Source organism: Eretmochelys imbricata, chromosome 5 (genome assembly GCF_965152235.1).
Source record: "Eretmochelys imbricata isolate rEreImb1 chromosome 5, rEreImb1.hap1, whole genome shotgun sequence".
NCBI lineage: Eukaryota > Metazoa > Chordata > Testudines > Cheloniidae > Eretmochelys > Eretmochelys imbricata.
This window is the reverse complement of record NC_135576.1, coordinates 99681585-99708652: the sequence shown is the minus strand read 5'-3', so window position 1 is coordinate 99708652 and position 27068 is coordinate 99681585. Positions and strand designations below refer to the sequence as shown.

The following is a 27068-nucleotide window of genomic DNA, read 5'->3' as shown; positions in this document are numbered from 1 at the left end:
CACTGGCCATGTCAGAAGATTGGATACTGGGCTAGATGGACTATTGGTCTGACCCAGTATGGCCGTTCTTATGTTCTTGTACTTGTTCAGTGACTAAACACAGCCAACAGCTGTCAAATCAGCAGTGCTTTTTAAGATTAGTATGATTTGTAGAGGCTTCAATAGAGATCAGTCCCCAAAGGAAGGAGATTGCAATCTACATAGACAAAGGGAGGGGAAACAGGCACATAGAGGTGAAGTGATTTGCCACAGGTTACACTGTAGCAGAAACTGGATTAGAACTCATCTCTCCTAAATCCCAGGCTCACCCTATTTTATGGATTACACTCCCTCTCAAACACTTCCTAACGAAAAAATTATCAAACTTTTACGCTGTAAAGCCAAGTAGTCAAAGATCAGGGCAGACAGGGCAGTTTTTCTGATATTTTATTTTGAAATGAATATATTTGTGATTTGGAATTTAATGTAGATTTTAGGGGAGGGGAGACTCCTCACAAACTTTTCCGCTCACTTATGAGGCAAAAGTGTCAGCAAGAGGGTGAGTTTCAGGTCGAAACAATGATGGTTTTAGTGGCTCAGTAGATACCATACAGTGACTAAGCGCCAAGAGGAGTTGCTTTCCTGATCGCACCTATTGTACCCGGGTTTTGAACCGGTATTTCCTGTTCCACTCTCTCCAGCCAGAGCCAGGAGCGGGGGCGGCCAGAGGGAGAAGCTGCCAGTAAATGGCAGGAAGAGAAGGCACCGAGTCTGGGGTAAGTGAGCGGATCGGCTGAGGCTCTGTTTTGGTGTAGGATCAGCTGAGAGCCGAGCGCGTGCTGGAAAGTTTGTGAGAGTTTCCAGGCAGGATCCCTGCACTTCAGGGGCGATTTGCTCAGCCGGGGGAAGGCCAGGAGCTGGGCTAATCAAACGCAGGCGGAGCGTGAACGCCCAGTGCGGTGGCGTGCGCAGGACTGGGGCACAAACCTCCGGTGGGCAGCGCTTCCGTGCACGGGAGCTCCCAGCTCCACCTCCCTTCCCGCTCGCTGGGCGACAAGCGAGGGCCTGGCCGGGCGCGGGAGGTGAGACTCGAGCGGCAGGTGCCTGCTGGGCTTTCCCTGGATCGCTCCAAAGGGCTGGGCCCGCTCCCATCCCGGGCCCCGAGCGGCGCGCTCACCTGCCCTGCTGGAGACGGCGAACGCCGCGGCCCTGGATTAAACACCTCCCCCTGCCCTCCCTCCTTTTCCCTCTGCCTCCAACAGGAAATAGCCTGACTCAGAGACACACTGCAGCCGCACCGCCTTCCCCAGACGTGCCAGGCTGCAAGGGGGCCGGCGAGCGCTCAGCTCCATAAGGTGCGCGGGCTGCTGCAGGGTCTGTCTGCTGCGGGCGCCTTTCCAGCCGGCTCAGCGCCAGGTATGTCACTTACCTGGGCGAGCGGGAGAGGGGCTGAGCCTTTGGGCTCCCATTTGAAGCGGCTTCTTTGCTTAACTTTTGCTTCCAACACCCTCTCCCCCCCCCCCCCCCCAGTTTAGTCCTTAGGGGAAACAATGGGGGAGTGTGTGCGCGGGGCTATTGCGGGACAGGGAAGCGAAGGATGTAATTCCCACTCACCCACGTGTGCGCCAGGCGCTTCGCTTGTTTGTTAGCTGGGACTCTTCCAGCGTAGGTGACGCTGGCAGCAGGAGGGGGAAGGAATTGTTCCCGTTTGTTTGTTTCTGTTCCCGTCCAACCCCTGTTTAGAATAGCTCCTTGTGCAGAGGTGCGCAAAGCAACCTCCTGATTTTTGGGGAGGGTTGGAACTGAACATCCGGCTGCTGGCGCTGTGCAATGGGGCTGAACAAAACCTCTGTTCACCAGCCGGTGGCAAAGTTCTGCTCCGGAGCCCGGCTTCCCTAAACGTTGGGCATATCTCTGATCTGGATCGGGAATCTGCGTCTCACCCCCATCTCTGCTTTCCTGCCCTTTTGTGGGCGTGCGCCGTGGTTGAGAGAAGCCTTGATTGGGTGTGTGTGGCTGGCTGCACATTGCTCTCTGTTTAGCCTCATGTTAAATAGGCAGGCTGCCTGCCCCTGGCGACAGGAGGGAGGGGCTCGTCTTCCTGGCTCATACTACCAACCTCTCCTCTAGGGAGTGTGAATAGCGAGAATCTGATTTACAGATGATCTTTACTTTAACAGGATTATGGGCCTATATGTTTCTGTTTGCACATTAAGTACTTTCAGGGAGACTATGATACTAGGTGGGAAGAGCTGTCACTGAGGAGTCAGATAGGCTTTGTTAGTTTTCTTTCTTGGAGGGCGGAGGAGAAGCGCACACCAAAATAATAGGGATTTAGAATGTCTTTACAATACAAGTTTCAGAGTAGCAGCCATGTTAGTCTGTATTCGCAAAAAGAAAAGGAGTACTTGTGGCACCTTAGAGACTAAACAATTTATTTGAGCATAAGCTTTCGTGAGCTACAGCTCACTTCATTGGATGCATTCAGTGGAAAATACAGTGAGGAGATTTATATACACCCAGAACATGAAAAATGGGTGTTTATCATGCACACTGTAAGGAGAGTGATCACTTAATATGAGCTATTACCAGCAGGAGGGGGCGGAGAAAACCTTTTGTAGTGATAATTAAGGTGGGCCATTTCCAGCAGTTAACAAGAACGTAGGGGCGGGGAGGAGAGAGAATAAACAAGGGGAAATAGTTTTACTTTGTGTAGTGACTCAACCACTCCCAGTCTCTATTCAAGCCTAAGTTAATTGTATCCAATTTGCAAATTAATTCCAATTCAGCAGTCTCTCCTTGGAGTCTGTTTCTGAAGTTTTTTTTGGTTGAAGAATAGCCACTTTTAGGTCAGAAATCGAGTGACCAGAGAGATTGAAGTGTTCTCCGACTGCTTTATGAATGTTAAAATTCTTGACATCTGATTTGTGTCCATTTATTCTTTTACGTAGAGACTGTCTAGTTTGCCCAATGTACATGGCAGAGGGGCACTGCTGGCACATGATGGCATATATCACATTGGTAGATGTGCAGGTGAACAAGCCTCTGATAGTGTGGCTGATGTGATTAGGCCCTATGATGGTGTCCCCCGAATAGATATGTGGACACAGTTGGCAACCGGCTTTGTTGCAAGGATAGGTTCCTGGGTTAGTGGTTCTGTTGTGTGGTGTGTGGTTGCTGGTGAGTATTTGCTTCAGGTTGGGGGCTGTCTGTAGGCAAGGACTGGCCTGTCTCCCAAGATTTGTGAGAGCGATGGGTCATCCTTCAGGATAGGTTGTAGATCCTTGATGATGAGTTGGAGAGGTTTTAGTTGGGGGCTGAAGGTGACGGCTAGTGGCGTTCTGTTATTTTCTTTGTTGGGCCTGTCCTGTAGTAGGTGACTTCTGGGTACTCTTCTGGCTCTGTCAATCTGTTTCTTCACTTCAGCAGGTGGGTATTGTAGTTGTAAGAATGCTTGATAGAGATCTTGTAGGCGTTTGTCTCTGTCTGAGGGGTTGGAGTAAATGGCGGTTGTATCATAGAGCTTGGCTGTAGACAATGAATCATGTGGTGTGGTCTGGGTGAAAGCTGGAGGCATGTAGGTAGGAATAGCGGTCAGTAGGTTTCCGGTATAGGGTGGCGTTTGTGTGACCATCGCTTATTAGCATCGTAGTGTCCAGGATCTCTTGTGTGGACTGATCCAGGCTGAGGTTGATGGTGGGATGGAAATTGTTGAAATCATGGTGGAATTCCTCAAGGGCTTCTTTTCCATGGGTCCAGATGATGAAGATGTCATCAATATAGTGCAAGTAGAGTAGGGGCTTTAGGGAACAAGAGCTGAGGAAGCGTTCTAAATCAGCCATAAAAATGTTGGCATACTGTGGGGCCATGCAGGTACCCATTGCAGTGCCACTGATTTTAAGGTATACATTGTCCCCAAATGTAAAATAGTTATGGGTAAGGACAAAGTCACAAAGTTCAGCCACCAGGATAGCCATAACATTATTGGGGATAGTGTTCTTGACGGCTTGTAGTCCATCTTTGTGTGGAATGTTGGTGTAGAGGGCTTCTACATCCATAGTGGCCAGGATGGTGTTTTCAGGAAGATCACCGATGGATTGTAGTTTCCTCAGGAAGTCAGTGGTGTCTCGAAGGTAGCTGGGAGTGCTGGTAGCATAGGGCCTGAGGAGGAAGTCTACATAGCCAGACAATCCTGCTGTCAGGGTGCCAATGCCTGAGATGATGGGGCATCCAGGATTTCCAGGTTTATGGATCTTGGGTAGCAGATAGAATACCCCAGGTCGGGGCTCCAGGGGTGTGTCTGTGCAGATTTGTGTTTGTGCTTTTTCAGGGAGTTTCTTGAGCAAATGCTGTAGTTTCTTTTGGTAACCCTCAGTGGGATCAGAGGGTAATGGCTTGTAGAAACTGGTGTTGGAGAGCTGCCAAGCAGCCTCTTGTTCATATTCCGACCTATTCATGATGACAACAGCACCTCCTTTGTCAGCCTTTTTGATTATGATGTCAGAGTTGTTATTACACAGTACTAATATTGGTAACAACAGTAGTTGGAATTAAACAGATGAAGTTTCAGACAAGATTTAAAAACTGAGATTGTGACATAGGAAACAAGGGCTAAGGTAGTATTTGAAACCTCTAAACCCCAAGGTTGGGCCCCCATAGAGGCAACCACAAATCTACTTTGATTAAACTCTGGATGTGACTGAGCAGGGGTACAAGGAGCCCATTGAGATTAACTAGAATCACAGAATATCAGGGTTGGAAGGGACCTCAGGAAGTTATCTAGTCCAACCCCCTGCTCAAAGCAGGACCAATCCCCAACTAAATTATCCCAGCCAGGGCTTTGTCAAGCCTGACCTTAAAAACCTCAAAGGAAGGAGATTCCACCACTACCCTAGGTAACGCATTCCAATGCTTCACCACCCTCGTAATGAAAAAGTTTTTCCTAATATCCAACCTAAACCTCCCCTACTGCAAAGTGAGACCATTACTCCTCGTTCTATCATCTGCTACCACTGAGAACAGTCTAGATCCATCCTCTTTGGAACCCCCTTTCAGGTAGCTGAAAGCAGCTATCAAATCCCCCCTCACTCTTCTCTTCTGCAGACTTAAACAATCCCAGTTCCCTCAGCCTCTCCTCATAAGTTATGTGTTCCAGTCCCCTAATCATTTTTGTTGCCCTCTGCTGGACGCTTTCCAGTTTTTCCACATCCTCCTTGTAGTGTGGGGCCCAAAAGTGGACACGCTACTCCAGATGAGGCCTAAACAATGTCGAATAGAGGGGAAAGATCACGTCCCTCGACCTGCTGGCAATGCCCCTACTTATACAGCCTAAAATACCATTAGCCTTCTTGGCAACAAGGGCACACTGTTGACTCATATCCAGCTTTTCGTCCACTGTAACCCCTAGGTCCTTGTCTGTAGAACTGCTGACTAGCCATTCAGTCCCTAGTCTGTAGCAATGCATGGGATTCTTCCATCCTAAGTGCAGAACTCTGCACTTGTCCTTGTTGAACCTCATCAGATTTCCTTTGGCCCAATCCTCTAATTTGTCTAGGTCCCTTTGTATCCTATTCCTACCCTCCAGCATATCTACCACTCCTCCCAGTTTAGTGTCATCTGCAAACTTGCAGAGGGTGCAATCCACACCATCCTCCAGATCATTTATGAAGATACTGAACAAAACCAGCCCCAGGACCGACCCTTGGAGCACTCCGCTTGATACTGGCTGCCAACTAGATATGGAGCCATTGATCACTACCCGTTGAGCCCAATGATCTAGCCAGCTTTCTGTCTACCTTATAGTCCATTCATCCAGCCCATACTTCTTTAACTTGCTGGCAAGAATACTGTGGGAGACCGTATCAAAACCTTTGCTAAAGTCAAGGACTAAAATGTCCACTGCTTTCCCCTCATCCACAGAGCCAGTTATCTCATCATAGAAGGCAATTAGATTAGTCAGGCATGACTTGCCCTTGGTGAATCCATGCTGACTGTTCCTGATCACTTTCCTCTCCTCTACGTGCTTCAGAATTGATTCCTTGAGGACCTGCTCCGTGATTTTTCCAGGGACTGAGGTGAGGCTGACTGGCCTGTGGTTCCCCGGATTCTCCTTCTTCCCTTTTTGTAAAGATGGGCACTACATTAGCCTTTTTCCAGTCATCTGGGACCTCCCCCAATCACCATGAGTTTTCAAAGATAATGGCCAATGGCTCTGCAGTCACATTCGCCAACTCTTTTAGCACCCTCGGATGCAGTGCATCTGGTCCCATGGACTTGTGCTCGTCCAGCTTTTCTAAATAGTCCCGAACCACTTCTTTCTCCACAGAGAGCTGGTCACCTCCTCCCCATGCTGTGCTGCCCAGTGCAGTAGTCTGGGAGCTGACCTTGTTCGTGAAGACAGAGGCAAAAAAAGCATTCAGTACATTAGCTTTTCCCAAATCCTCTGTCACTCTCCCTCATTCAGTAAGGGGCCCACACTTTTCTTGACTTTCTTCTTGTTGCTAACATACCTGAAGAAACCCTTCTTGTTACTCTTAACATCTCTTGCTAGCTGCAACTCCAGGTGTGATTTGGCCTTCCTGATTCCACTCCTGCATGCCCAAGCAATATTTTTATACTCATCCCTGGTCATTTGTCCAATCTTCCACTTCTTGTAAGCTTCTTTTTTGTGTTTAAGATCAGCAAGGATTTCACTGTTAAGCCAAGCTGGTCACCTGCCATATTTACTATTCTTTCTACACATCGGGATGGTTTGTTCCTGTAACCTCAATAAGGATTCTTTAAAATACAGCCAGCTCTCCTGGACTCCTTTCGCCTTCATATTATTCTCCCAGGGGATCCTACCCATTAGTTCCCTGAGGGAGTCAGTCTGCTTTTCTGAAGTCCAGGGTCCATATTCTGCTGCTCTCCTTTCTTCCTTGTGTCAGGATCCTGAACTCGACCATCTCGTGGTCGCTGCATCCCAGGTTCCCATCCACTTTTGCTTCCCCTACTAATTCTTCCCGGTTTGTGAGCAGCAGGTCAAGAAGAGCTCTGCCCCTAGTTGGTTCCTCCAGCACTTGCACCAGGAAATTGTCCCCTACACTTTCCAAAAACTTCCTGGATTGTCTGTGCACCGCTGTATTGCTCTCCCAGCAGATATCAGGGTGATTGAAGTCTCCCAGGAGAACCAGGGCCTGCGATCTAGTAACTTCCGTTAGTTGCCGGAAGAAAGCCTCATCCCCCTGGTCTGGTGGTCTATAGCAGACTCCCACCACAGGATCACCCTTGTTGCTCACACTTCTAAACTTAATCCAGAGACTTTCAGGTTTTTCTGCAGTTTCATTCTGGAGCTCTGAGCAATCCTACTGCTCTCTTACATACAATGCAACTGCCCCACCTTTTCTGCCCTGCCTGTCCTTCCTGAACAGTTTATATCCATCCATGATAGTACTCCAGTCATGTGAGTTATCCCACCAAGTCTCTGTTATTCCAATGACCTCGTAATTCCTTGACTGTGCCAGGACTTCCAGTTCTCCCTGCTTGTTTCCCAGGCTTCGTGCATTTATGTATAGGCACTTAAGAATGTATTGGTGCAATGCCTTCTACAGTTGAATTTCATTTTAATGAGTCACTTACGGTTAGAGAGACGAGGTGAATGAGGTAATATCGTTTATTGAATCAGCTTCTGTTGGTGAGAGAGACAAGCTACACTACACAATTAAGTCAACCTAAATTATGTCGACTATGCCATGGCAGTAATTGAATCGTTTTTTACACATCCACACTATGCTCCTTGCATTGGCGGTGGGCATCTTCACCGGGAGTCCTTGCACCAATTTAATTGCCAGCGTGAGACATTGTGGGATTGTTTCTGAAAGGCAGCAACACAGTGTCTACACTGACGCTGCGTCGACCTAACTACATTGACTTCAGCGTTGTGCCTGTCACAGAGGTGGAGTATTTAAGGGCTTGTCTACACTACAAAATTAAGTCAACTTAAGTTAATTCAATGTACAGCCACCACAGTAATTGAAGTAGTGGTTCGTGTTCACGCTTGCTCCTTTTGGTGGTGGTGCATATCCTTACCAGGAGTGCTTCCGCCAACCAAAGTGGGGCATGGTAGGACACTGAAGCTGGAGCCCAGCAGCCCTGGGGCTGACTGCCTCAGCTGTAGGCAGGGGGCTCACACCTGCCCCCCAAGCTGTCAGGCAGGTGCTGGCTCACAGCTAGGGGCCCGACAGCCTAAGCTGCCAGCCTGATGTGAGGTTCACAGCTAGAGCCCCCCATCTCTGGGGTTGACAGCCAAGAGCCGGAGCCAAAATGTGAAATAATAGCAGCATTGAAAATGACAATGTTAATTTCACTGCAGGTAGGCTCCCTGCTGTGAAATTGAACCTTGCAGCAGGCTCACAGCTGGGGCTGTCAGCCCTGAAGCGGTGCTGGAGGGGACTCCCGCTGTTAGCCCTGCTGCCAGGACTTACAGCTGTGCCTCCTGGTGAGGGATTGGAGGGCGGGAAGAGAGCCCTAGCCCAGGCAGCAGGCGGGCTCTGTAGTGTAGATCAAGCCTTACTCAGTGTAGTGAGCAAGTTACGTTGGTGGGAGCTACATTTTAGTGTAGGCACTTACAGAGATAGGTCGCCTTAACTTTATAGTGTAGACCAGGTTACACAGAGCTCTTCTTCAGATCACTTATGGTTGTCATTTGCCTATGGATCAAAAATAACTATTCAAAAGCCATTTTTAATTGGTGCTTATAGTTATTTAGTGTTGGGCCTGACACACAAATAATAACCATGTCTAGCTCTTATGTAGTGCTTTTCATTAATACACTTTAGTTCCTTTTCTGAAGAGTTTACAGTCCAAAGCCCCAATCTGCAATAGCTTACAATATTGGGGTGACAAGAGACAAAGACAAAATACACTGTTGCAGAGGTGGGGATGATTTAATAGCCTTTCCTGTTTTGTTTAAGTTTAACAAATTTGCTCTAATGTGGCCTGCAGTCATAAGGATGAGAGGGGAAGTAATTATTTTCAAAAATGGGAAGGAATTTTATACCTTTTGGTATTTGTGATTGCAGATAAAGAATGCTACAGTCTGGTTGCTGGTCAGAGCTAATTATAAACCTGAGTCACCTGTCTCTACCTTAAAATGCTTGTTAAAATTGGTCACATCCTTGTAAGGAGATTTTTCTTCTATGTATGTATCTGATTTTAGTAAGCTCACTGCCTGAGTGACTTGGATATAATTATCTAAGGGGGGCCTTAACAAACTGCCTATTGTAACATGATGTCACTGTACAGGACACAATTCCGCCTGTTTGACAGCCTGGATAGCCCTACTAATCCAAGAACTGTTAAATCTAGAATTTGTGTTTAGTGCAGGTGCAAAATTAGAAGGCTGTGTTTGTAATATATTTTCAGAATCTAGTATGGGTGAAAACTGACCATAATATTGTGCACAAAATGCAATCTCTACACAGAGCTCCTTCACAGAGGCTTTAAAATAAGCCATCACAGTAATTGAGTGTCCCGTATCTTTGCTTAATCTCCCTCTTCTCTAGTTCAGTGTCTCATAAGGACAAGCAGGAGATATTTCTTTGTGATTTTAAAATGTCATATAGCTGCTGACACGGTTCCTAGAGTTGGACTGGGTTTTTTTGTTTGTTTGTTTTAAAGTGTACATGTTAAACAACATCAGAAAAAGAATTGGACAATATCCATCCTGAATGATGAGAAATTGAATAATATCCAAATCTTCATTTAGTTCTATTTTAAATTCAAAATTGGCAAAATGTTTGGCACCAGTAGCTTTCGTTAACAGCCCGACAGCTCTAAAAGCGCAAGACAGAAAAATTTCTATCCAAATATAGAAAGATTATTCTTTGGGGAAGGGGGAGTCACTTTTGAACCATTTATATAAAATAGAATAAATATTCTGTTACAAATGTGAATTTTTCCCATTTGTGTGGAGTTGTCTTGTGTTTTGTTCTGGAGTGAATAGAAGTGAGATGATCTCTAATATAGTATTTTTAAGTCTTTTTTTGATCACTTAAGCAGCAGAACTCAGCATTTCCATTCTATGCACCATAACCAATTCAATTTTTAGTAGCCTCTATCTACATCCAATTAATCCCTTTTTAACCATTTGTGAGTATTATCAGTCATTCCAATTTAAAAAAAGGTGCACAATTATGGAGAAACAGCTACAGTGTACTGGGCTTGGAATATATATTTTTTCCTGACACATTCATGTTATTTCAAACAGGCAGGAAAGTATCAAGTTTAGTTGAGGCAGAGTATCATAGAATATCAGGGTTGGAAGGGACCTCCTCTTATGTGCCTCAGGAGGTCATCTAGTCCAACCCCCTGCTCAAAGCAGGACCAATCCCCAATTTTTGCCCCAGATCCCTAAATGGCCCCCTCAAGGATTGAACTCACAACCCTGGGTTTAGCAGGCCAATGCTCAAACCATTCTGACACAGCTATCTTTCATATCAGGTAATTAATTGCATAAAGTCTGTGAGTCTTAATCCCAACATGCACTGGACTTCAGTGAGCCTTTGATGGCTTTTCCAAGACAGTCCAACCAAGCTGCCAGTAAAAACAAATGTACACAACAGCAGGCATACAAAGGCATGTTTCAGCGTGGGGTGGGGTGAATTTGGCCTTGTCTACAGTAACAGAACTAGCATCCATGCAACTACTGAATTGATCTCCCCCAGTATAACCGCTGCTTCACATGGCAACACCACAGCTACATTAGGGTTGCATTGGCGTAACTACATCAACGTAGGGACTTTCTGTGCATGTTTTTTTAATGTTGCCAGGTCGTTAGACTCACAACTAGCGATGGACAAATATTAACAAGTGTTTGAGAATCCACCAGGTTCAGAGTTTTATCCAAAAAATATTGGACCTGCCCTTCCCGAAACAGAACTGTCCAGCCCCAGGCCACTCCCTATCCCTCAACTAACCTAGCCTCTTCCTCAAACAGAACAACTCTAGGACCGATCCCTTGAGTCCAGCCAACTTTACAATATCCTTACTTGTTAACCCTGATGTCTTTAGAGCTTGTTACTGCCCTTTTAAGGCCAAATTTACTTTTTATATGCTCTTTATATTTGCAGACCACGTTTGCGGATCGGATGTGGATACAGATTTTGTATCTACACAGGGCTTTACTCATAATGGTGGTCTGCTTTGGAATGTACATGAGTCCTTAACAGTACCAATGTGCTGGGGCCTTGGACTCTGTGTTGTCTTCTTATTAAGGCCTGGAGAGCTTGCATCTTACACTTACATTATTTTTATTTAAACTGTACATAGCTAACACAACAGCAACCAGAGCTTAGTGTTGACTGCAGCTCAAGAACTGGCCTATCAAAATGGAGGATGAGTCTTGACCTTGGCCTCTGCAGCCCTCCCTAACATCTTTTACACATCAGTGACAGCTATCCCATACATCTTTCCCTATTTACTTAAAATAAATTTATTTGACACTCCTTTTTGGAAAGGCATCAGAGTGGGTAGTTCAGATACATTTGATAAGAATCCAAATCTTGTGGTTACTCCAAACCTTTCCAGATAGCTTTGGAGGGTTCTGTTCAAATCTGAATATGCCTTGTTCTGAAAACATTCTAAAATAGAACTGTATTATAATGGGGTAGGGGTCTGGGGAGCTCCTGACACGATTCCGGCTGTCACGTTGATGAGCACCCTTAGTGTGAGCTGAGATCTTGTAGAGTTCTTTCACAACTGTGCACATTATAGCTGCATGTTTTGCTTTTAGGAAGCATGAGAAATCGTAAGATGCTTAGATTTAGGTTAACTGTGGCAAGAAGGCACAGCCTTGTCTTGCGAGTCATAGGTCCTCATACTTCTTAATTGGAGTTATGCAGAAAAATGAACAAACCAGTATTTTTTAAACCAGATTTCTAACACAGTATAGTTTTCATTTAGCTACAGGGGAGTGCAGACTTTTCAGGGCTGGTTTGGAATTTTTCCCATACTAATTCACACATGCCTACTCATAGCTCTCCTAATATGAGTTACTCATCTATATTCTTCACCCACCACACTAAACAAACTAATTCCACAAAGTATTTAGGCCATGTTGTCTTAAAAACTAAGTCTGAACTCCAGTAATGTGAGCATTCCTCTAACAAAGGTTCCACATGCTTATGCTGCACGGCTTACATTTGCTCTGCCTGTTTCCTGTAGTCACGTTGAAAAGAAAAGTGCTTGCTACTCCTTGAGGTCTGACTGGAGAAACCACCCAAGAAATCTCCCTCCCATGTCGCCATTATCAGTGATTCTGTGCACAAACAGTGGCTGTTTTCTCTCTCTTCCTTCTAGCATCTGCTTCATCAGCTATCTCTGCTTAATAGCCAGCAGATTTGACTTGCTGTGCCATGGTGTGTCTAGCCTCCTTACTGCAACTATGTATAAGCTGATTCTGAGAATCTCTGGGACCATATGGGCTATTCAGGCTAGGGACATTCTCTAAGAGGTCAAAAGCATTTCCAATAAATGAAATAATTCAAAGAAGTTTTCTGGCCCTCATCTTCTGTTCCAGTGCCTTCCCCGATTCTCGATATGCCCTTTCCCCCCCCCATTTAAGACATTATTTCAATAGGTCTAGCTAAATATGATCAGCACAGGGCATATCTTTATGGGAGAGCACTCATGTTGATTTGCAAATCAAAAAACCAAAGAGTTAAAAAGATTCCCAAACTTTCTTTTTTAATCATTATTTGTCTAATACTGAAACAAGTGTGCAGGTGGGCTTGATGTCTTGTTTCTTTGTCACTTCCGTGATTAGTTTCTATAATCCGTACATGCTCAAAGTAAAAGCTGTTAATTTTGGGTATGTGAGGAAGTGAATCTTGTCTTGTATCCAAGACACTTTCTGTACTAGGGAAAATAACCTGTGGCTAATGTTATCAGTTAGTTATCTCCCTGCCATCCAGTTCAACTGATACTAAAATGATTAGGCTGTGACTATGGTTAATGAAGACAGAGTCAAATTGCTTTTGTCACCCTTTATGTTAAGTGTGTTTGACTCATAGTAGTGTGAGGGATCTAACACATTTTCTATAACAGGTGTTGAATATGGTTTATCCCTATCTATGGACTAGATCATGTCTAGCCTCTGCACATGAGCTGTTCCTTGCCATAATGCTGTATGGGCTACAAGGTGCTCCAAAGGCGATGGGGAGGAGAAAAGGCCATGGCCTCTGCAGCTGCATTCTTACCCAGGGGTCCACCAAGCAGGGCTGGTGTTAGACTTCCTGGGGCTCAGAGCTGAAGCTCTGGAGCCTCGCAGCAACTGGAGCCCAAAGCCCCACTACCCTGCTGTGGGAGCTGAAGCCTGAGTAACTGAGCTTTGTGGGGCCTATGGCAATTGCCTTGCTTGCTACCTCCTAACACCAGCTCTGGCATCTATATGCAAAAAGACAGTTGTGGTACAGGCAGGCTGTGGAGTTTTTATAGCATGTTGTGGGGGAGGGGCCAAAAGATTGAGAACCTCTACTCTACGGCACCTTTGAGGGGTGTAACCATGGTCATGCTTCTCTTATGTGCCTGGAGCTCTGGGAAGCACAATGCCTCCCTGTGCTCCTGCTGGGGTTGATACCTCTTTGCAGTTTCTCTAATCTGGACTATAGCTGAAAGTCACATGAGAGCTCTCTATTTGTCAAACTATTTTCAATCCGGGTTGAACCACAGATAGTTGTCCCAATGTAGACATTGCTCAGACAATCTTCTTTGGCCTTCTCCTTTCCTTCCATGTTGCATTTCTTCCTGCCTTGTTCTAGTTTCTCTCTCTGTTCCTCAACCCAAAGTTGGAGTGCAGCTACACTAGGAGATCTTTCCTGGAGCAGGGTCAGTTGACATGGTGCCCCAACACTAGTGCAATAGCCTTCATTAGAATTTACACCATTGGCTGTACCAGGACAGCACTGCTACTGCTGGCAAATGAGAGTGACATTTCTAGCACAGTCAAGGTCTTGGAGTTTCCTCTTTCGTAGAAATTATACATTGTATTGTTTGCAGGTGCCTGCAAACAGGTACTGAACTGGGAATCAACTTTTATTCTGAGGCATAAAATTCACGAGCCATGAGAGTGCTAAACCTGTAGTTTTCTGGGGTTGAGCAAACCCTTTGAGTACTCACTGGGAGGGGTTTATTAGACGCGTCCAGGTGAAAGACTGGAAAATCCATTCATTTTCTACCTTGGATCTGTTAAACAGAGGTGGACAAATACTGGATGAAATTTCTTTGCAGGTATGTTTGAATTTTGAAATGAATTTGCTTAAGTCATGTTCTGACCCTTCTCGTGTTTGCATAAATGTTTGCAAGCAGCAATCAAGTTTCACAAATGTGAATAATCCTGGAAGGTAGATTTTTAAGATTACGCCATCAGATACTCAGGAAAACAAATTAAACATTTTCCTGATTACGAGATCTCTTAGGGAACAGAAATGCTACTGTGTGATTTACTTGACCAAGCCCAACTACGCAGCACAGCACTGGCAAGTCACAGAATAAAGCAAATAAGGGGCGGGGTGGGGAAATGTCATCAAATAATTTAAAATAACAAATACATTTGGGGAAATTATTAACTGTGCATATGCTCCACAGAAAGAAAGAAGTGAAATTAACCTATAGCGGTGTCAGTTTGGTGGAAATGTACAGAGTGGATTTTTTTGTAAACTGACTTGTGATTAATTTTGGGCATCTCTGCTTAAGTTTTCTACAGGAGTATAAATATGTGGCTAAACCAGTAAAGATTTTTCTTTAACTACATTTGAAGGCTGTTTTTTTTTTTTTTTTTTCTCTCATTGTTTTAGATGATACAGTACAAGCTGTAATCATGTGTCATAATCATAATCAAACGGCCACAGAGCTTCTATCATAACAGTTTAATTCTTAGACCGTGCTTGTTCTTTTCAAGGGACTACAAAATACTTTTCCAGTTAGTAAAGCTAATCCCTTGATCTTTCTATTATACCTCCAATATTTTTATCCTAAAAAAAGCAACTCTGAGAGGGAAGGGCATAGTATTTTAATCAGGAAACACTGAATGTGGCTGTATCTCAAACTATGTTATAGAAGGGATTGTTTCTGCAGAGCAAATAAGGAATGTAATAGTTGTTTTAGATGCCTATGTCTTTTGCTGTTTTTGCCCATAGCTGAAGAATACTTAGTAACATCTGAGTTTGTCTTCTTTATCTGAAATGTTTCAGAGTAACAGCCGTGTTAGTCTGTATTCGCAAAAAGAAAAGGAGTACTTGTGGCACCTTAGAGACTAACCAATTTATTTGAGCATGAGCTTTCGTGAGCTACAGCTTTATCTGAAATGAGCGTTGCTTACTCATAGGACCTGATACTTAGCTATGAGTAAGAATTTAGACTTCAATATTTTTTTACACTTTGCTTAGGACTTTGGTTTTTGAAGATTGCTTCTTGGGAAATGTTTGTAATGAAACTTGTTATCCAGAGCATTCCTTAAGTAAAAGGACACTTTCCAGTTAAAGCTCCATGAATGAAGTCCAAGTCCCAATGTCAAAACTCCCATTCACTTCAAATGGGGCCAGGATTTCACCCCATATACTACTTGAAAATCAGTTCCCCCACTTGAGTACATTTTAATATTACTGTAGACTATACAAACGGAGAGGAGTTATACAGTTTTGTTTACTTTTCACCATTTATGCTGTTCACTACTTGTATTTCAGTCATTAGGTGTGGCAGTGAAAATAGACCAGTCAGTTTTGCTTTCTGGTTCAGTCCTAGTTCAATCCTGCCAAAGGCACTAGAACTGCCAAAGTTATTAGAAGTCTAGGATGCATGCAAACAGCATGGCATTAGCTGTTCTCACAGACTCTAGAAATAGTTCACTTTCCTAATCTTCTTCTTAATATTTTGTATACAGATGTTTAAAGTTGTAGTTAAGTGCTTTTTTGGCTATCAGGCATGGAATTCAATTGCCACAGAATCTGTTTGAGTCTAGACAAATATACCCATCTACAGACTTACATTTTTTGAGGCTTTTGATTTTTAAAATGAAACAGAGCAGCAGAAGGTCTTTATATAGAAAAAACATTGTTGCAATGTCAATTTCATTTCCACCTTGCCATTTTAATGTTACAAGAAACTTGATTAAAATATTAGGGATAGCTCAGTGGTTTGAGCTTTGGGCTGCTAAACCCAGGGTTGTGAGTTCAATCCCTGAGGAGGCAAAAACTGGGGATTGGTTCTGCTTTGAGCAGGGGGTTGGACTAGATGACCTCCTGAGGTCCCTTCCAACCCTGATATTCTATGATTACACATTTTCACACTACATATTCTCTACATGGGAATGCATTCAGATGCAATTATAGTGTGGTTAGCCATTTATATAGCTAGTTAAGGAAGAAATAATATTGCTTCCACCTGCCCATTATCTTTAGTAGCCTCTTGCTGAACCTGTGGATGTTGAATTTTGTCTTGTTTGTGGGAGACCGATCCAATGAATTGCTATCTAATAACGCACCTGGGACTGTGTGCTCCCTTAAAACTTGCCTTCAGTATTCAGTTTCTTTGTGTATCTTGTGGTGCTATGAATAAGGCTACCGGATAAAGTCAACATAGCATGACTTGTCTACACGGGGGTGTCATGCACATTATGGAGGTGTGATTTCTAAGCGCACAAATGGGTCCGTGTAGTCGCTACAAGTACGCACTAGAAGATCCCTAGTGCATATTAACACAGTGCACTACATGAATGCACGCTAAGGAACTTCTAATATACACCCGCAGGGTCTTCATGGACTAGTTGGTGCGATTTCTAAAGCGCACTCTTGTAGTGCATATAACCCTGCTCTGTAGACATGCCAATAATGCTGGAAATTACTATAATAAGTAGTAAAGTGACTATTCAAGGATTTATTATTTAAGATTGAAGGTAGGAGTGGCTGTACAATAAATAATATGATGTATAAATGTAAGAGAATGCTCTCCATCCTGAAATATCCTGAAGTGCCTTGCAGACCATATAAATCCAACACCATTGAAATAGAAGCATCTTAAGGACAGAGGGTATTAGACATGGCACACTGCATAACAGTGAAAGGAAGGAAGATTTTGGCCCAGGACTTCAGGTCAAACATTTCCCCTCCTCCTATCCCCTTTTTAAAATAAAGATCTAATCACTCTCATGCATACACTCACACTCAAACACTCTGTGTGTGCGTATGTATGTATGTATTTATGTATGTCTCCACACAGAGTGTTAGAGCCTTAATAAGTCTTTTTGGACTCAAACGTGATTCTTTGATCTCCCCTGAATAATTTTACCTCTAGGCTTGGGCACTACCCCGATCTAACATGAAACAGTGCCATCATGCCCATTCCACTCACTCTCTACCCTGATAACATACCTGAAGGTATTGGTATCTGCAGGAATTTGCCTGGGTTGGAATAATTTCAACAAATGGAAAATGGTTTCCATAGTTGTGTGAGGTGGCATTTGTACTATATAGGGTATAAAAGGAGGCATTATAATGGAGTCTCTAGCTTGCTTAATTCTGTATAAGTAACCACCACTTAAGTGAACATTTCTAACATTTCTCCCTTGCCTTCCAACTTTGTGCTGAATAGACCATACACAAGATGAATAGAGCCCTCATATATTGTGGGTTTTGTGTGTGTGTGTGAGAGAGAGAGAGAGTAGGTACTTCTATTCTGAAGTAACTGAAACAATATCAGGTTTCAGAGTGGCAGCCGTGTTAGTCTGTATTCGCAAAAAGAAAAGGAGTACTTGTGGCACCTTAGAGACTAACAAATTTATTTGAGCATAAGCTTTCGTGAGCTACAGCTCGCTTCATCGGATGCATCGATGACAATATCAACTTCTGTGAATACATCTTTACTAACCCTTGAGTTGATCTGAGAGAGAAATCACCAATACTCTGTTAGTACTTGGAAGATTATAAACCTCAGAGATTTAGCTCAGGATTAGCAAATTGGAGAGTGTACATTATAAGGCAAGGCTTAGAACCATGATTGTCTCTGAATCGTTTTCATTAGTGCTTTATTCAAAGATCGTTTGAATTATGTAACAATGACGTTTCAGGGGAATCTGTCAGGAGTTTATTTTAGTCTCATCTCCTCCCCCTCCCCCCCCCCACAAAAAAGTTATTTTTATTACTCAAGTTTATAATGTGCAGCAGGTTTAGAAAGGCAGAAGCTTGGATCTCTGAGGAGAGATGACTTCAGATGTTGCATCTGAACACTGATTGTAACTTAGCTTGGTGGTGTGTTGAAAGAGGCAGAATGAGGTACAAGAAATATATAACCATTCTAGAAGCTGCAATTGGCATTACCCCCCTTAATAAGAGAGAACTGCTTCCTGAGGGCAGACATGCAAACCTTTGGCAACATCCAGGGTAAGTGAATAGTAGGTCAATGAGTAATTGCAAAAGACAAACATTTACCTTAAAGCTGCACACGGACCTAGAAAGTTGTGTTATCTGCAGTGAGGAGGAATCCTTCATAAAACAAATAATCTTTTTTAAGAATACAGTGTTATGAAGTAAAAGATGCAGAATGTTGTTTCCCTAGGGAAATGTGTATGCTGTCCTTGACTGGCATGGCCATTTTCAGGTATTTTTGGAAGAGTCCTCAGTAGTGACGCTTAATACTCCTGTGAAAACTTCTGATTTAAGAACTGAATAGATAAGCTGGAGCATACTCCTCTCTACAATAGCAAACGAAATGGGTATTTTGCAGCCTGATCATTCCTTGATTACTTTTCTCCTTCTTAAATATTTAAAACACATTTCTTAAGATCTGCGTTGGAAATCTCACAGCTCCTGAAAATGAAAAAGAAAAGCATTAATTTCTTTAGGGAACTTCATTCAGTATTGCTTTGTCTGCTGAACATCAAAGTTCTCTTACATTTAAGGCAAATTGATTTCCAGGATTGAATTTATTTTTGTTAAATGAACAGTAAAGTAAAATCCTTTAAGTTGTAATGAAAAAATATGATTAAAAATGGTTGCCTATGTAAAGTCTTTGAGATCTTTGGACATCAAGGTACTGAACCCCCGGATATGTCGATTTGGCACTGACTGATTAAATGCTACATTTTTAAAAGATGTGTATTACTAATAACACTTGCTAAAGGGCTAAAGCTAAAAGCGTTTAAAAATCTAAGGTCTCCCTGTTCTTGGTATTTGTTTGATTTTTGCATTTTACTCCATTTCAAGGATGTAAATAGACCAGATAGTTTCAGTTTAGTTTTGTAGTCTGTTTCTAGTCAGTTATTTTCATGTTCTCCTACACCAGGATGCTGCAATGTTTTTGTTGGAAACACTGTCAGGGAATGTTAACTTGTTTTATACATTTTTTTTTTTTTTTTAAAAGAGAGAAAGAAAAAGCTTCTGTTAAAGACCAACTTATGGAAACATTCCTGTGGGTCTTAGATATTTTAAAATTTTGCTGATACAAAACCTAAACCTGAAACCAGATTTGACAAGGCAGTCCCTTTTGTCTGTGTCTACACTGAGCTGCTTTTTTTTTTTCCCCCTACAATTGCCACTCCACTGATGGTACCAGTGGTGGGAGCATTAGAACAGACAAGGCACCCTGTGCACTTTCCATCATGTCGTCTAACCCTACTCAGAGCATGTTTAGGCAACACAGTAATGCTAGCGGATTTCAGAACCTCATCTATGCTAGAGGCTCCCCCATTGGAGCTGCAGTTGTGGTATTGCAACAATGGGAAATTCTTATGCTGCAGTTAACTGTGGACAAGGCCTTAAAATGGAAACTTAAGATACAAGTTACCTATTGGAAGAGTTCCTGAGTGCAAATTTCACTCTATTTCAGAACAGTTCCACCTCATTATTCACATTGCACAAACTATAACTTTTCTGTAGTTTCATGGCTGCACCTATATGCTAATCTGTTTGCAGCCTCTCCTTACTTGCTGATAAACAGATTGTGTGGTTTCTTTGAATACCTTGTGGAGCTGTGTTGGAAAGCAATGACACATTCTTTCTGTATTTCTCTGTCCTCTGAATGTGTGTGTTGTCCAGTGGAACAAACTTGGTTTTACACAAACTTTGGTTGAAAGAAAATCAGGCAAATTTAAAAAAACACTTGTACAACTGATAATTTTAACGTCTTTGAAAATTTTTCTCTATCAACTTCAACTAGTATCAAACTACAGATGACAGTGTCCCATCAATCCACTTATTTGCTTTTCTTTCCAGCAGCATTGATCATACATCTTGGCTCTTCTGCCGAGATATTGAGGATGATGATGTATTATATTTTAAGGGGTTTAGAATTTAAAGTGCATGTTCAGATAACAGAAGTGAGTTTACAACATTGTCATTGGTCTTTTTAATAAAAAGCAAAGGACATCTTAATGAGGTTTTAATGTACCTTAGAGTAAAAGGTCAAAAATAACTTGTACTACAGTCAGGAGTATGATTAAGAGGCAGGTGGGTTCTGTTTCCAGCGGCATAGGTCTTCATGTGGTTAAGAACATAAGAATGGCCATACCATTTATGTTTGTCATTGTAGAACAATGATGAGATTTACATGGCGGTTGAGTATCTATAACTGTTGACCTCTCTATAAGGAGCCAAAATTATGGCCATGATGGTGTGTTAATTTTTAGCCCAATGTATAACTTTCCTGCTGCTTTCTGGAAAATCAATATTGTGTGTGCGGCCTGTAACAATAAAATTGACATTAATGTTCATAATGTATCTTTCACTGTTCAAAAAACACGCTGCAGTGTCCTTTTGTCCTGCAGCTGCAAAATCGTGCCATGACTAAAACAATCCTACCCCACGCCCTGGGACTCTTCTTGAGCTGGGAGAGACAGCAGGAGAAAAACCACACACCATCAATCAGTTTTCACACCTTGAACTTGGGTTTGGAAATTGCTTGTTTTAAGAAATAGAAACAAGTCCAAATAGATTGTTGTTATAGACTATTTAACTTCTTAAAAAATCTGCTATCTTGACATAGCTATGCTCAAACAGAGTGGGGTGAGAAACTAAAAAGATAAATAAAATATGGTTTAGAAATTCTTTAGGTAATAAATAATTCAAGAATTTCTTCTCTTGATTATTTCACCATCTGTTTCTTGCTGCTATCTTGTTAACCAGAGGTGGCTGTGGATTATTAAGCAGAAGGATGTACAAATGATGAGTCCGTGTACAGTTGGGTCCACCTCTGCCAAATGACTGTAGGACCATACCTTTCGACTGAGATTGAGCATATCCCTTGCATAAGCTGTTTTGGAAAGGAGGCTGGCCTTATTGTCAAGGCATAGGACAGGACTTGGAAAACCTGGCTTGCATTTTCAGTTCTGCTGCAGGCTTCCTATGTGACCGTGGCAAGTCACGTTGTCGGTATGTGCTGCGTCAGGATGGGGATGATAATGCTTCCTTTTTACCTGTCTATCTTGCTTGCTTAGGGTGTGTCTACACTACGGAATAAGGTCGAATTTATAGAAGTCGTTTTTTTTAGAAATCGGTTTTATATATTCGAGTGTGTGTGTCCCCACAGAAAATGCTCTAAGTGCATTAAGTGCATTAACTCGGCGGAGTGCTTCCACAGTACCGAGGCTAGAAGTCGACTTCCGGAGCGTTGCACTGTGGGTAGCTATCCCACAGTTCCCACAGTCTCTGCTGCCCATTGGAATTCTGGGTTGAGATCCCAATGCCTGATGGGGCTAAAACATTGTCACGGGTGGTTCTGGGTACATATCGTCAGGCCCCCGTTCCCTCCCTCCCTCCGTGAAAGCAAGGGCAGACAATCATTTCGCGCCTTTTTTCCTGAGTTACCTGTGCAGACGCCATACCATGGCAAGCATGGAGCCCGCTCAGGTAACCATCACCGTATGTTTCCTGGGTGCTGGCAGACGCGGTACGGCATTGCTACACAGTAGCAGCAACCCATTGCCTTCTGGCAGCAGACGGTGCAGTACGACTGGTAGTTGTCATCGTCATGTCCGAGGTACTCCTGGCCACGTCGGCCAGGAGCGCCTGGGCAGACATGGGCGCAGGGACTAAATTTGGAGTGACTTGACCAGGTCATTCTCTTTAGTCCTGCAGTCAGTCCTATTGAACCGTCTTATGGTGAGCAGGCAGGCGATACGGATTGCTACCAGTCCTATTGCATCATCTTCTGCCGGGCAGCCATGAGATGTGGATGGCATGCAGTCCTTCTGCACTGTCTACTGCTAGCCAAAGATGTAAAAGATAGATGGAGTGGATCAAAACAAGAAATAGACCAGATTTGTTTTGTACTCCATTTGCTTCCCCCCCCCCCCCCGCCCCCGTCTAGGGGACTCATTCCTCTAGGTCACACTGCAGTCACTCACAGAGAAGGTGCAGCGAGGTAAATCTAGCCATGTATCAATCAGAGGCCAGACTAACCTCCTTGTTCCAATAAGAACAATAACTTAGGTGCACCATTTCTTATTGGAACCCTCCGTGAAGTCCTGCCTGAAATACTCCTTGATGTAAAGCCACCCCCTTTATTGATTTTTAGCTCCCTGAAGCCAACCCTGTAAGCCATGTCGTCAGTCGCCCCTCCCTCTGTCAGAGCAACGGCAGACAATCGTTCCGCGCCTTTTTTCTGTGCGGACGCCATACCAAGGCAAGCATGGAGGCCGCTCAGCTCACTTTGGCAATTAGGAGCACATTAAAAACCACACGCATTATCCAGCAGTATATGCAGCACCAGAACCTGGCAGAGCGATATTGGGCGAGGAGGCGACGTCAGCGCAGTCAGGTGAGTGATCAGGACATGGACACAGATTTCTCGGAAAGCATGGGCCCTGCCAATGCATGCATCATGGTGCTAATGGGGCAGGTTCATGCTGTGGAATGCCCATTCTGGGCTCGGGAAACAAGCACAGACTGGTGGGACCGCATAGTGTTGCAGGTCTGGGACGATTCCCAGTGGCTGCGAAACTTTCGCATGCGTAAGGGCACTTTCATGGAACTTTGTGACTTGCTTTCCCCTGCCCTGAAGCGCATGAATACCAAGATGAGAGCAGCCCTCACAGTTGAGAAGTGAGTGGCGATAGCCCTGTGGAAGCTTGCAACGCCAGACAGCTACCGGTCAGTTGGGAATCAATTTGGAGTGGGCAAGTCTACTGTTGGGGCTGCTGTGATGCAAGTAGCCCATGCAATCAAAGATCTGCTGATATCAAGGGTAGTGACCCTGGGAAATGTGCAGGTCATAGTGGATGGCTTTGCTGCAATGGGATTCCCTAACTGTGGTGGGGCCATAGACAGAACCCATATCCCTATCTTGGCACCAGAGCAACAAGCTGGCGAGTACATAAACCGCAAGGGGTCCTTTTCAATAGTGCTGCAAGTCCTGGTGGATCACAAGGAATGTTTCACCAACATCAACGTGGGATGGCCGGGAAAGGTACATGACGCTCGCATCTTCAGGAACTCTGGTCTGTTTCAAAAGCTGCAGGAAGGGACTTTATTCCCAGATCAGAAAATAACTGTTGGGGACGTTGAAATGCCTATTTGTATCCGTGGGGACCCAGCCTACCCCTTAATGCCGTGGCTCATGAAGCCGTACACAGGCAGCCTGGACAGTAGTCAGGGGCTGTTCAACTACAGGCTGAGCAAGTGCAGAATGGTGGTAGAATGTGCATTTGACATTTAAAGGCGCGCTGGCGCAGTTTACTGACTCGCTTAGACCTCAGCGAAACCAATATTCCCACTGTTATTACTGCTTGCTGTGTGCTCCACAATATCTGTGAGAGTAAGGGGGAAACGTTTATGGCGGGGGTTTATGGAGGTTGAGGCAAATTGCCTGGCTTCTGGTTACGCGCAGCCAGACACCAGGGCGGTTAGAAGAGCACAGGAGGGCGCGGCACGCATCAGAGAAGCTTTGAAAACCAGTTTCATGACTGGTCAGGCTACGGTGTGAAAGTTCTCTTTGTTTCTCCTTGATGAAACCCCCCGCTCCTTGGTTCACTCTATTTCCCTGCAAGCTAACGATCCTCCCCTCCTCCCTTTAATCATTGCTTGCAAAGGCAATAAAGTCATTGTTGCTTCACATTCATGCATTCTTTATTCATTCATCACACAAATAGGGGGATGACTACCAAGATAGCCCAGGAGGGGTGATGGAGGAGGGAAGGAAAATGCCACACAGCACTTTAAAAGTTTACAACTTTAAAATTTATTGAATGCCAGCCTTCTTTTTTTTGGGCAATCCTCTGTGGTGGAGTGGCTGGTTGGCCGGTGGCCCCCCCCACCGCGTTCTTGGGCGTCTGGGTGTGGAGGCTATGGAACTTGGGGAGGAGGGCGGTTGGTTACACAGGGGCTGTAGTGGCAGTCTGTGCTCCAGCTGCCTTTGCTGCAGCTCAACCATACACTGGAGCATACTGGTTTGGTCCTCCAGCAGCCTCAGCATTGAATCCTGCCTCCTCTCATCACGCTGCCTCCACCTTTCAGCTTCAGCCCTGTCTTCAGCCCGCCACTTACTCTCTTCAGCCCACCACCTCTCCTCCCGGTCATTTTGTGCTTTCCTGCACTCTGACATTATTTGCCTCCACGCATTCATCTGTGCTCTGTCAGTGTGGGAGGACAGCATGAGCTCAGAGAACATTTCATCACGAGTGCGTTTTTTTTTTTTTCTTTCTAATCTTCACTAGCCTCTGGGAAGGAGACGATCCTGTGATCATTGAAACACGTGCAGCTGGTGGAGAAAAAAAAAGGGACAGCGGTATTTAAAAAGACACATTTTATAAAACAGTGGCTACAGTCTTTCAGGGTAAACCTTGCTGTTAACATTACATACATAGCACATGTGCTTTTGTTACAAGGTCGCATTTTGCCTCCCCCCACCGTGTGGCTACCCCCTCAACCCTCCCCTTTCCCCGTGGCTAACAGCGGGGAACATTTCTGTTTAGCCACAGGCAAACAGCTCAGCAGGAACGGGCTCCTCTGAATGTCCCCTGAAGAAAAGCACCCTATTTCAACCAGGTGACCATGAATGATATCTCACTCTCCTGAGGATAACACAGAGAGATAAAGAACGGATGTTGTTTGAACGCCAGCAAACATACACTGCAATGCTTTGTTGTACAATGATTCCCAAGTACGTGTTACTGGCCTGGAGTGGTAAAGTGTCCTACCATGAAGGACGCAATAAGGCTGCCCTCCCCAGAAACCTTTTGCAAAGGCTTTGGGAGTACATCCAGGAGAGCCGCGAATGCCAGGGCAAAGTAATCCTTTCACATGCTTGCTTTTAAACCATGTATAGTATTTTAAAAGGTACACTCACCGGAGGTCCCTTCTCTGCCTGCTGGGTCCAGGAGGCAGCCTTGGGTGGGGTCGGGGGGTACTGGCTCCAGGTCCAGAAACAGTTCCTGGCTGTCGGGAAAAGCGGTTTCTCCGCTTGCTTGCTGTGAGCTATCTACAACCTCATCATCATAATCTTCTTCTTCTTCTTCTTCGTCCCCAAAACCTGCTTCCGTGTTGCCTCTATCTCCATTGAAGGAGTCAAACAACACGGCTGGGGTAGTGGTGGCTGAACCCCCTAAAATGGCATGCAGCTCATCATAGAAGTGGCATGTTTTGGGCTCTGACCCGGAGCGGCCGTTCGCCCCTCTGGTTTTCTGGTAGGCTTGCCTCAGCTCCTTAAGTTTCACGCAGCACTGCTTCGGATCCCTGTTATGGCCTCTGTCCTTCATGCCCTGGGAGATTTTGACAAAGGTTTTGGCATTTCGAAAACTGGAATGGAGTTCTGATAGCACGGATTCCTCTCCCCATACAGCGATCAGATCCCGTACCTCCCGTTCAGTCCATGCTGGAGCTCTTTTGCGATTCTGGGACTCCATCATGGTCACCTCTGCTGATGAGCTCTGCATGGTCACCTGTAGCTTGCCATGCTGGCCAAACAGGAAATGAGATTCAAAAGTTCGCAGTTCTTTTCCTGTCTACCTGGCCAGTGCGTCTGAGTTGAGAGTGCTGTCCAGAGCGGTCATAATGGAGCACTCTGGGATAGCTCCCGGAGGCCAATACCGTTGAATTGTGTCCATAGTACCCCAAATTCGACCCGGCAAGGCCGATTTAAACACTAATCCACTTGTCAGGGGTGGAGTACGGAAATCAATTTTAAGACCCCTTTAAGTCGAACTAAAGGGCTTCATCGTGTGGATGGGTGCAGGTTTACATCGATTTAACGCTGCTAAATTCGACCTAAAGTCCTAGTGTAGACCAGGGCTTAGATTGTAAGCTGTTTAGGGCAGTTACGTCTCTCATTGTGTTTGTACAGCACTTAGCACAATGGGGCTGCGAACTTGGTTAGACACTACCATAGCAAATAATAGTAATGCTGAAGATTCCCCTTTGGCAGGCAACATTTCCACTTTACTGCCAGGGACAGTTCAAGCAGACAAGCTAGCTTAGAAGGAATTGCTTTAATTTCCTTTTCTTATGGATGTCCGTACTCCAGGCTTCATGATCACTCTTCTGTGGTGCTCACAGGCCAGGTGCCAGCTCATTCCAAGGTCCCCTTGTCTCCATTGAACACTGACAAATACACAGCTGGAACCAGTCTGGCTCACCTGTGTGTTTAGTAGTGTTAAAATAGGCATTAGAATTATAAGGGTGTGCTTAGTGTTTAGGCTTTATGGAATGCCTGTGAGTTGCTGCCTGCATTAATCTCAGTTATAATATCGGTATCCATATTGTAAGGTAACATTTGAGCGTTTCTTTTGTAAGCCTCTGTAATTGTGTAAATCACCAGACTAGTGTGAAACGCTGGTCTCCAACAGAGGTTTTATGTCTTGCCAATCAAGGAAGGCTTCCCTATACTTGATGGACTAGTGTGGAATGTTAAAGAGGACTAAAGACTTTGTTGTTTACTCTTCCCCCTCAACCCCTCCATTAAGATGAGTGATGCAAGAGATTTCCTCCCATCAGCTGAGTCTGCAGCTCAAAGCAGAGTGGGGAAAGGGAATAAAAACTCCTAATAAGGAACTATATCTTTATGTGGCTTGGACCCTGGGGGGCGTAAGCAAAAGATCTCAGTGCTTAGACAGGGTTAGCCCTAAAAGACCT

At 44.4% G+C, this 27068-nt stretch overlaps 1 protein-coding gene across 3 annotated transcripts in view; it reads left to right on the top strand.

Annotated features, from left to right (window-relative positions):
* Positions 1 to 685: 685 nt before the first annotated feature.
* The window catches only part of TJP2 (tight junction protein 2), a 96222-nt gene continuing 69839 nt past the window's right edge, over positions 686 to 27068 (top strand). Inside the window, exon 1 of one of the 3 annotated variants that reach the window (XM_077817606.1) lies at positions 686 to 755. The gene's annotated coding sequence lies outside the window, so the exon portion shown is untranslated. Of the gene's footprint in view, positions 756 to 1302; positions 1396 to 27068 lie in introns of those variants that run through there. The other 2 variants (XM_077817607.1, XM_077817602.1) reach the window with 2 other exon arrangements.